The sequence below is a fragment of the Astatotilapia calliptera genome, chromosome 3, assembly GCF_900246225.1.
Source record: "Astatotilapia calliptera chromosome 3, fAstCal1.2, whole genome shotgun sequence".
NCBI lineage: Eukaryota > Metazoa > Chordata > Actinopteri > Cichliformes > Cichlidae > Astatotilapia > Astatotilapia calliptera.
The window spans coordinates 9,328,442-9,340,667 of record NC_039304.1 but is presented as its reverse complement, the minus strand read 5'-3'; the positions used below and the strand labels follow the sequence as shown (position 1 = coordinate 9,340,667).

Below are 12,226 nucleotides of genomic sequence, written 5' to 3'. Positions count from 1 at the left end.
CTCTCTGTTTATGGAAGTAAAAATAGCGGCTACAGAGCTAGTAGGTGTTGTTGCAGCAGTCTATCAATTTCTGCACAGTTGTAACCGACAGGATTTTGACAAATTAGTTAGAGAAAGAAGGACACTGAGAAAAAAGAGAGCCCGTGCTTTAACAATGGCCGCCATGCTTTCTTGTTTGTCTTCTCCGGCACTGATAATCCGGTCGTTAAGTGATGACATGACGAATCCTGCATCCGGGCCTAAAGTAGTCTGCGTTTAATATGGCTTTTGTGTTGTTAACATGTTTAATGTTTTGTATTTTCTTCTATTTAATCTCAAAAAGCTCCTAAAACAGTCAGTGATCACTGTTGACCTCCCTCGGCTTTTATTACCGCTAATCATTTATTTAAGCTCAGTTTTTAAAACCTTAGGATGTAACTACAGCCCAGCCCATGCAGCAGTATATGAATGACTAACCTCGTATTGTGGATGGATTATCTCAGTTGTTCTCCTGGCTGAAGTTTGGTCCTTTTACAGCATCCTGCCATGCGATTACATTTGTTCCTGACCACCGAGAACACTCACGTTAACTTTTATCCAGTGGAAAAAAAGTTAGCTTGTTTATATTATGCTAACATAGCTGTGTCGCTAGCGGTCACGTAGCACATCATTATATACCAGCTAGCCAAAATTCAGTAACCCTACAAACGTCACTGCTGTTTAGCGTTCTGTCTTCATTTATGTTGGAAGTGATAACAGAGCTGTACGTTTTAATTTGTTTCCAAAACCCCGCAGTCAGGACATGCTATATTGTATTTAGATAGAAGCTAGCGAGCTAACTTCCTGCTAACTTCTAACTCCGTTAAATGTCATAAATTCCGTTTTCATGGATGCCTGGATGTTATACTCAACTGTTACACCTGGTAGAGCAGAACGCTGATCATTTTATTAAAGATGAAAGACTTTAGACAGGTTTTCAACTCTCAGTAATGCCATAGTGATTGTTTGATATATGGACCTGCAGCGGAGTTTAGGCCCAGACACGGCTAGTGACGTCAGACTTAACAACCGGATTGGCATCTGTGTGGTGTCAGTGACGTAAAAGACAGATTTAATGCGACATGACCAAAGCAGTCGCTTTCTAAAACATCAGGTATGTATCGGATTCAGTACCACATACGAAAGTGACCCAGGTCAGATTTGAAAATATCGGATTTGTGCTGTTCGCACTGTCATACCATGATTGGATATGGGTTGCATAGGGTCAAAAAAGTCGGATTTGATGTGCTTTAGCCTGCAGTGTGAACGTAGCCTAAGAGTGAGAGACAACTGGCTCTCCAGTCAAAGTCAATGGGACTTTATCATTTCACTATTTCAGAAACTGTACAAATTTAGAAAATCTGAATGCACGATGGAGCTGAGTGAACGAGTGAGAGAAAGCTGCTTATTCAGTTTATGATGATGTCAACACGTAAGGGCAAACACCGCAGTCAAACGGCAAAAAAAGATTTGCACAATTACACCCAAAGACACGCATCCCCCAATTATAACGATGTATATCATAATTGGAGAAGGTTGCATTCTAGCTCCGTGGAGCCCCACACCCCTGTTCCCACCTGGCCTCCATTTTTCACCAGCAATTTCAGCACAGAAGCAGGTGGCGCCTAAGCTAGCTGCAATATTATCCAAATGATATCACTATGCAAATTACACAGGGAGCTGTCTTGTCCAATAATGCTAACAGGCAGGTACAGCAAAATGTGCGTGTGCCATTGTGTGACTGTAGGTATGTGTGTGTGTGTGATCACTGTCCATGCTTAGCAGCTGTTCTTTTCAAGGGTAAGGTGCATGAACACACACAAACGCATAAACACTGCAGAGAAGGGATTATGGGTCACCGCATGTAAATGCCAGCAGAGTGTTCCCAGGCAGAGAGTCATAATTAATTCTGTTAATTCAACTGATGAGAGAACAGTGACTGTGCAGGTTCACTGAGCACATGCCTGCAATCTCAACCTGGCCACCATATTCTCAGAATCTGGCATTTTTTTCTCTGCCGCTTTCTCTTCACTGAAATTGCTTGCATAATTTATGCTAGGTCAAAAAAATGAAGGACCAACGCCGAAAAGGGACAAATATGAGTGAAATTAGGAAAATTAGAAGATGTCAGAGTGTTTTCTTAACTCTGTAAAGCCCGAACCATCAAATAATTTTCTTTTAAAATTTTTAATATTTTTTTTAACCTTACCTTACCAAAAAAATAATAAAAATAATAATAAAATACATTTGCATATTTAACTTTAAATTTGTATCTTTTTGCTTAATCTGGCATTTCTGTGCAAGTTGTTGCTTAAAAAATGTATTGTGCAATTTATTCTGGTTTTTCAGGAAAGAAAATCACACTGAGGATGTGGAGTCAAACACTCACATAGTCTCATGTGTCAAGTATGATACAGTTAAACTAGTCTTCTTGCATGGAGCACATTTAGACCAAACACCGAATTATCTTGACCATGTCTATTATTAACCTACACTTATATATAGCCTAAATAGGAACGGAGCTAGTCCCGTCAGTTTTGTGGTGGCTAATTGTTCACAGACAGCGTGATGAAGAACTAACAAGCTTTTCTTAAGTTGACCAAGGTCTTAAAGGTCAACTTAATGATTCATTGCTAGAAAACTGAAATCCTTGTAATTTAGAAACTATGCTTCTTACAAGTGGTGTGTATTGTCAGCATGTAAAAAATTATCATGTTACATTTGACCTCTGATTTCACTTTTATGTTGTACATCTGCCTAAAATGTGTTACATTATTAAATAATTAATCCATTTAAAAAAAAAAAAAAAAGAATAATTCTACTCAAAAATTATATTTAAAAGTATAAAATGGATTTCAAACAGGGCAAATAAGAAAAGCCTGTACATTGCATATGTTTCCATTGCACTACAAACTTCCTAAAGTGCATTTAAAAGGTGGAAAAAACAGAATGACTTTACAGAAAATACAATACTATTCCCTCCCTATTTGCGCACTTCTTGTGTTAAATATTAGTGAGGGTTGTCAGAGCATAGGTCGGGGTCGGCACTCGGGCTAGGTATCAGTGTTGGTCAAATTACTTGAAAAAAGTAATTAGTAACTAATTAATGATTACTTCCTGAAAAAAGTAATCCCATTACTTTACTGATTACTTATTTTCAAAAGTAATTCGTTACTTAGTTACTTTTCAAAACAGGATTTACACCCTAAATAAGTAATAAAGCAATAGATCTTTCAGCCCAATTCTACTGTTTCTGCATAATCCATCATATAAAATGTAATAAAATGAAAAAAATCTCTTTTTAAAACTGGTTTTATCAGTTTTAATCTTTTAACTTTATGCATCAAGCAAACATTAAATTATATACAGCATTCTCTGACTGGAAGAAATTTGTTTAACTTTTAAACCTATTCTCTACACTTTCTAGCACATAAAATATAATAGTTTTTTGTGTTTGCACTCACTCTTTCAAATAGATGCAAGTAAAACACAGCAGAAAATAAATAAAATCAAAGACTCAGCGGTCCTGTTGCTCTATTTTCACCTGTATAGCAGGAGTGGGGCAGGCGGAGGTTTACCCTGGTGCAGGTGTGTCGCGGCGGTCAATGGAAGGATACGGCAGTTTCTCTGTGAATTTCACCTTCCAGCGGCAGCGTATTTGGTGCTTGCTCGGAAGTTCAGGAGTTTTTTCGATGGAAAAAGAAGTTTTCTTCCCACGCAGTGAACAGCGGACGCTAATGTTTTTGTCACTTTTTACAGAATCAAACTCAAAGTAAGGTCAGTACTTCCACGCTTTAAACGCTGCACGCTCATACTCTGTCGCACTTGTTATATGATCCATTGTTGATCTGCACACAGCTGTTGCCACGAACGTCGCACTCGCTTACGTCACTGTCATGAGACACTCTCGCAAAAAAATCGCGATTAGTTAGTAACGTAGTAACATAGAGTTCTTACGTGAAAGTAACAGTAATGTAATTACCTAATAGTAATCCCTTACTTTACTCGTTACTTGAAAAAAGTAATCGGATTACAGTAACACATTACTTGTAACACGTTACTGCCCATCTCTGCTAGGTATAATACTTGTGGAAATTTTCTATATTAATATTTAAATGTTGTTTTTTATCATTTGCAGTCATGCTAAGGTGATGCCTGTAGCTGGATTTACGACCACTGCATAAGGGGATTAGTGCAATCTTTCACGAATTGGTTACACTTTTTTGCCTGTTTTCCCTTCATCTCCAAAAACAAACAAAATAAGAAAGAAAAAAAAACAGAAGTATATACTGTGCACACTGTCTTGACCCAATGACCTGCCTGGTATACTGAAATCAGGACAAAGCTACAATAAATCTAATAATAGTAATGATATATACTTTATTGATCCCTGTGGGGAAATTACTTGCTTTTCTCTGCATTTGACCCATTCACTCAGTGAAGCAGTGGGCAGCCACTAAGCAGGCGCCCGGGGAGCAGTGTGTAGGGACGGGACCTTGCTCAAGGGTACCTATTCAGTGGATTCGAAACCCCGACCTTGGGGCGACCACTCTAACTACTGAGCTATCCCTGCCCTAAAACAGGGGGCACCTGGATTTGAACCAGGGACCTCTTGATCTGCAGTCAAATGCTCTACCACTGAGCTATACCCCACAATCCCTATTTATTATTCTATATTGAGATTGAACACATGTTAGATTGCATTTGTATTACTGACAGGTTGGGTGATGATGTGGAAGCAGAAGCTATTGTATATACTGCATACAATATTACAATATTGCATATATGTAGTGCATCAGAGGAAGGAAAAAAAAAGGGAAAGAACAGCAATCGCTTTTACATACTGGAAAAAAGTTTGGTTGAACACTGGTATTGTCTCTATTCAAAAATCGCCTTTAGCTTTAATAGAAAACATAAAGCAAACATCTGCCAGCTCACAAAATCTGATTTCCACTCACTGGTTATGAAGCACCGCTGAGGCAGCGAGTCTGCTCGACGCAGCAGGTAAGTCCTGGAAGTGTGCTATTTCTGGCTTTGGATGACAGCTGTTCATGTTCACAAACACTGGCTGGATTGAGGTAGAGCACATACGGTATGTCGTGATTTGAGCGATATCCCAGTCTAATGTTCATCTGCAATGTGAATAATGTTGTTCTAATCCTGCAGAGAGAGTCACTGTGGGTGGCTGGGAAGCCATGACCATCAATTCTTCACCGCTGACAAGGTTTCCATTTCCAGGTTGATGGCTTTACCAACCCAGTGTGAACATTCTGCACTTTCAATTTGTCTGAGGTTTACAGCATGTGAGTGGAAACGCACACACTGAATATGCAATGACAGATGCAGCGAAAAGATTACAGTCGCGCTGTCAAAACAGTCACAGCAGTCCGAACTTTTCAAAACTGAGCTGCGAGCTACTTTTGTACAAATGAACATTTTGACTCATGAAATATGAACTGTAAGAAATGCATTTCTTCCCAACATTATCACAGAGTTCCATATTTATGCATTTTTTATGAGTGATCCTTGTTTAAAGATTTGCTGGGGAACGCATCAGAAGCAAATTATTGGTGACAGCGGTCATGCTGTTAAGTCCTTGAGCACCTGAAACGACTAAATAAAAATAGATAAATAAATAAAAACAAATAAATCACTCGGAAAATATACAATTAAATGCACCAAAATTAATAGTACATGTAAATTTACATGAAGACTAAATCGTTCATAAGATGTGACAAATTCTTGCATTTGTTCAAATTTGCTTCAGTATTCTTTAACCCTTTCATTTTTAATTGTGCTAATAGACCACTCTGCATTGAATCATACTTGTTATTAATCTCTGTCTCTCTTCCACAGCATGTCTTCTATCCTGTCTTCCTTCTCTCACCCCAACCGGTCGCAGCAGGTGGCCCCGCCCCTCCCTGATCCTGGTTCTTCCTGTTAAAAGGGAGTTTTTCCTTCCCACTGTCGCCAAAGTGCTTGTTTATAGGGGATCATATGATTGTTGGGTTTTTCTCTAGGTATTATTGTAGGGTCTACCTTACAATATAAAGAGCCTTGAGGTGACTGTTGTTGTGGTTTGGTGCTATATAAATAAAATTGATTTGAACTGAAGTCTCCTATCCATATATTTATTAATTTTGCGTTTCTCTTTGATTGTGTATTCAGAGTTTGTCTGAAAGTGTAGCTGAAATGATTGTATGGTATTATAATAGCTTTTATAGTTTTATCAAGCTCTTTCTGAGTATGCATGCACCTGATCTCGCGACAAACTTCCAGCTCCCATCTTCCCTACAAACCCCTAATTCTGGGATTGACAGCTAAGGCCTGTGGGAAGTGCGATGAATAATTTGTAGGCAAAAAGAGCTGCAGGCGGGTGGAAAATTCTTAGCCAAAAGTAATAAAATGGTGGAGTCAACAGCTTCATGAACTATTTATCTTTCTGGAACCGATATGTCCTTCTTCAGTCTCTTTCTGTACTCCTCCACTCCATCCACCTTACTTGTCAAAGCCTGCAGCAGTCCAGGCTTTATTGAAACTTTGATTCAGTTTCCCAAGTTGTCACTTTCTAAGGACTATGTGCAATAAAGTAGACAGGTTATTGGGGAGAAGAACAGAGAAGGGGACTAATGAAAAAAGAAGCTTTTACTGGAAAGAAAAAAGCAAAGAAACTGCACACCCCAGTGTGATCTGAGGTTGGAAGAAACACAAGAGCTGACAATGATCAATAACATTAATATTGGCTGCCGCAGACAGCCTGCTTCGGGCAGATTAACTATCTCCTGGTGAGAAAGACAACAGACAACAGTGACAGAGTAAAGCTATTGTTTTATATTTTGCCTTGAAAATACTTTTATGGGCTTGTGATTTGAAAGGGGGATCCCACCTTTCAATATTTAAACTTGACATATTTTTATATGAAACCATCTAGTTCAAACAGTTCACATATTGACACACAGAAAAGCTCGACTTGACTTACAGCTTCCTCTTGGAATACTGCAGGGAGAGTGCAATGACTATTCTGGCTAGCTTAGCCCCATTGGTCAGTAAAACTCCAACCTGCCTGTCAGGGCATATTACTGTGTATTACCCCCATAGGCACAGGTGTAAAAATCAAGCTCCAAGCCATGCAGCCTGTCTTCACAAACATTTGAGAAAGGATGGGTTGTTCTATAGAGCTCTCTGACTTCAAATGTAGGCAGTTCATGTCATTTTTCCCTCCTGGATATTCCACAATCAACTGTAAGTGGTAATTTTGGAAAGTGAAAGTGTTTAGCAACCACAAGGTTCAAGGTTCTTTATTCGTCACATGCATAGTTATACAAGTATAGCACACAGTGAAATGTAGCCTGACACGCTCCTCGACATGTGCAAAAATTGGGGGGGGGGGGGGGGTGTAGAGGAAGAACATATATATATATATATATACATACAGTATATACACTGGGTGAATGTGCAGTAGTAGGAGCAAGCAGGTGAATTCTGTACATTAATATGAATAGACATCTGACTATTTTACAGGCTAGACAATATAAACATATTTAAAATTAAAGGAATTGAAATGTACATTGTGCCTTGGTTTAGTGTCTGGAAGAGTCCTGTCTCAGTCAATTATAGATGATGTGAGAGGGCGGGTGTGTGTGTTTAGGGCACGGATGGCTTGGGGATAGAAGCTCCTCTTGAGTCTCTCTGTCCTTGCCCGGATGATGCGGAACCTTCTACCAGAATGCAGAAGTTGGAACAGTTTGTTGCCAGGATGGGACGGGTCCTTCAGTATCTGCGCTGCTCTAGTCCAGCATCTCCTGGTGTAGGTGTCCTGAAGCGGGGGGAGAGCAATCCTGCAGCAGCGTTCTGCTGTACGGATCACTCTCTGGAGAGCTTTTTGGTCCTTCACACAGCTGTTCCCAAACCACGATGTCATGTTCTGTGTGAGGATGCTCTCCACAGCGCCTGTATAGAAAATCCTGAGGATCTTTGGAGAGACCCTGAACTTCCTCAGTTGTCGTAGGTGATACAGGCGCTGCCTAGCCTTTTTGGTCTGGACCTGAATGTGGGCAGCCCATGTCAGGTCTGAGGAGATGTGGACACCAAGATACTTGAAGGACTGCACCCTCTCCACTGGAGCTCCATTGATGATAATGGGCTTGTAGTCTCTGTGCTGACCCCTTCTGAAGTGCACCACCAGCTCCTTGGTCTTGCTGACGTTCAGCTGGAGGTGGTTGTCCTGGCACCACGATGCCAGATTCTTCACTTCATCCATGTAGGCCGCCTCATCGTTGTTGGAGATGGCACCCAACACCACTGTGTCGTCAGCAAACTTCACAATGGTGTTGGAGCCATGGGTGGCCACACAGTCTGAAGTGTAGAGGGAGTAGAGCAGTGGCGAGAGGACACATCCCTGAGGTGCTCCTGTGTTGATGGTGATGCTGTTGGAGAAGCACCTGCCCACCCTCACCACCTGAGTTCTGCCAGTGAGGAAGTCCAACACCCATGCACACAGACGGCTGTTAAGTCCCAGATCCCTGAGCTTCGTGAACAGTCTGCAGGGCACTATTGTGTTAAACGCTGAACTGTAATCAACAAACAGCATTCGCACATAGTTACCCTGTTTCTTGTCCACATGGCTGAGAGTGGTGTGTAGGACGTGGGCGATGGCATCCTCTGTGGATCTGTTGGATCTGTAGGCGAACTGCAGCTCACAACAGCTCAGCTCAGACCACCTAAAGTCACAGAGGTTTGCAGAGAGATGAGTCAATGACTAAAGACTTCCAAACCTCTTCTTGAGTTAAAATCAGCACAATAAGTGTTTACAGGGAGCTTCCCTCCATGGGTTTCTTGTCAGATCTACTTGTCTGTCTGTGTCAAGCTAATCATTTTGACCTGGAATCCTTCCCTGTAAAACAGACTCCATCAGCTCACCTGCCTACTCACGCTCTGTGTATCTGATATTCCTTTGCTGGTGTTGTTCATGGATCATCATAATTAGTGTTTGCATTGGAGTACATTGGGTGGGTCGGGCTTTTGAATGAGATCAGAGACAGTTTTAGAGTCTTACATGTCTTGCTCCTACAGTTTAGTTTTGGGTATAGAGTATAGCCAAAGTTAGTCAGAGCAGAGAAACCTCTGACCCATGTTGTAAGGGACAGGGTTAGGGTTATGACCTCGGTTGGGTTTACAGCTAGGGTTATAGTTATGTCAGATTTACACAGACAGCTAGTTTCACTGTATGAATCCATTAATTGCCTGTTTGTACCCAAAGGAGCCACTTAATAGCAGGCTGCACTGACCATGTTGGATCACTTGAGAGCTTAAAAGCTAAGCTGGGTAGGGCCTGGTTAGTACTTGGATGGGAGACCCCATCTGATTGTCAACTGTCTTTTTTATATATATATATATAAAGAAAGTCATACATGTCTTGTTTTTAAAGTTCAGAGTTGGCATCAGTGTTAACTCTTTATTCACAGCAGTGGATCCTCTGACCCATGAGGTTACAGCTAGGGTTAAAGTTGGAGCACATTGGGAGGGTTGAGTTTCTGAGTGAGAGCAGAGATGGCCCAGTGTACCATTTGAGTCAATAAAATGCCAGTCTTTGCTCGACAGAGCAGCTTATGGCCAGATTACCCTGACCACCAAGTAAAGCAGGGTAAGCTCTGGTCATTTTGGATGCGAAAATTGAAATAACAAGCTCCTTTTGTTTTTTTTCTGAAAGCCACACATAACTTGTTCTTAAAGTTCAGTGCTAGTTTAGAGTTAATTCTTTAATCAGAGCAGAGAAACCTCTAACCTGTGGGGTTAGGGCTAAGAAAGCTAATGAAATTTTGAAAGCAACCTTCAGTCCAACCCAGTGCAAGAAACGTGTAAAAAAGTAAACTTTTATTAAAACTGATACACAATCACTTATTCCATCAGTTCCCTTTAAATCCCCATGTGAATAATCTATAAATGGTGTGAAGTTGACCACCTGTGTGTCTTTTCAGAATGTCAGAAAGCCATCCTTCCAGCTCACCACATAAACCTCTCTTTCCATGTACAACATGCCTGCCTCTTACTGATGACCCATCTCAAGCTTTTAACAAGAGCGAGGCGATACACTGAGAAAGTTGACCCACAGTTATAAAGAGTCACTTCTATAATTTTCTCTAAAGGGTAAGTACTGCACCATAACTGGCATGGCTCTACTGTGAGTGCTCTTTTGCTCTAAACGCTCTCTTCTCTGCCACTTGGACTGTCCGACGGTTGAACCCATCGCGTAGGCCAGCGGAGGAGACAGGAAGTTCGTGTCGCTCTAGCACATTATATTTTATTTAACAACGGGCGATTAAACATTAAATGTTCTCAAAACCTTTTTCTGTCACGTGACGGTGAAATGGTTGAAAGGAGACTACCATCGGCAATGGTGTCAAGCTATCAAGTAGTGCTCATGAAGCAGTTCACCTTGACTTCCTGTCCAAAATATTGCTGCTCTGTATTGCCAGAGTGGTCCCAGAGACACTACTCTGAGCCAACTGAACATTTCTTTCAGGTGCTTTTAACTTGAACTAGTTATCATGGACTGTTGCTTTAAAACACTGGAAATTTTTTTGTGAAATAATTGGGCACTTGAAAAATAAAACGAGTCAGAAATGGGACACAGAATTAATTCAGACAGGCAATAACTCCATCTTGCCAGCCCTCACCAGGTGATGGTTTTGATAGCACACTTCTACATATCCATTTGGCCACTGTGTATGAGCATATATGCTATTTGAGCTGATTATACCTACCCACTTGCACCTTTACAAGTCACTGCAGCCCACCTTCACCTGAGCTCCTTCTTCTATCCCGTGTGTGAATTAATCAGTGTCACATGTTGACAAATATATTGTCACTGATGCTGGATCACTTCTGTGCTCGGGGTCTTTATGCCTCCCACTTTCCATGTCCCTGCCTACTGCATTTCACACACAGGAGTGTGTCAAAATAGAGCCATACCACCAAATTTACATTAAATGAGATGTAAATATCAGGTCCTAACTACACTAAATAAATGGAAAATCCTAAAACATCTTTATAAAGGGAGGATAAATATTATTAGTTGGCAGAACTCCCTTCAAATCACGAATTACTACATTGATTTATGCTAGGTTGAATGCTACAGCTCCACATCATTGAGTTACGGCTTTCTTACCCTTTTCTTTAAAAATCTGATTATGTCTGGCTACCTGTGAGCAGATGTGGAACATGCATGCGGTTGTAGGTGCTCCGAATGAAATGTGAAGGTGAGCCAGCAGGGAGCCGGTGTTAGAATAAGCAGGATTGATGAGCTCACAGCAGACGACCACTGATCCATCATCGGCTTGTCTGAATCGAGTCCACGGGTTATTCAGTATGAAGTATACCCGCTATATAGTGCCCTTTAGAAATCTGTGCTGCACAGACGGCCACTGCAGAGAGGATATTGTTATAGGTGCACGGCTTCACAGGAACAGTACACATGCACGCCGTGCACTGTTGCCGAGCAGACCTGTACAGGTGGCTAATTTAGGAACAAGGATGGACTAGCACAGTGGTCCTGGGAGGGATTTTGTTGAATGCTGTGAATCAGACAGTCCAGCTGTGTGCCTCTAGACCACTGCAACAAGACAGATGCATCTCACATTTACATTTTCGGTGTTTGACGCTAGGCTTTTAACACATCTGGGATAAAACCATCACACATCAAGTATTTTGTTTGTGCAGACAGATGGGCGGCCGGTGCAACGAAAAAGTCTCCTAAAATGTTCGGGTGCTTTAAATAAAACACTTCAAACACAGAAGACACCAAAACCCGAACGCTGTTTTAAGAGGAACGGCAAGCAGGGACCTTCGTTTTCTTTTATTCAACCATAGATTTGATTTCTCAATTATTTATCGGTGGAAATGGAAGAAACGCATTTTACCTGAGGTTGTTGGAGAGCATTCTGTGACTGTGTTGACAAAGTCGCCTGCTACACTTTCAATGCACTGCAATTCTATCATGTGTTGCCACTAAAATTCAGTAAGTGATTTAGTTTGGGGCTTTAAATCTACTTCCATAGACCCTGGCGGCGCATGCAAGGCCTTTTAGTTCAGGGTTGAAGTTAAGGAAAATAAATTACCTGCAACAGACATCTGACATATCAACAGGACACTTTTGTTTGTTTTGAATCAGTGATCAGGTGATGAGACTGACAATAAAGAATTCAAAAAA

The 12,226-nt window shown here is 41.1% G+C and overlaps 1 non-coding gene across 1 annotated transcript; it reads right to left on the bottom strand.

The window, feature by feature from the left end:
* Positions 1 to 4,599: 4,599 nt before the first annotated feature.
* Positions 4,600 to 4,671, bottom strand: trnac-gca (transfer RNA cysteine (anticodon GCA)). Its single transcript has one exon. It is a non-coding gene; the product is annotated as a tRNA-Cys (tRNA).
* Between the last annotated feature and the right edge of the window lie 7,555 nt (positions 4,672 to 12,226).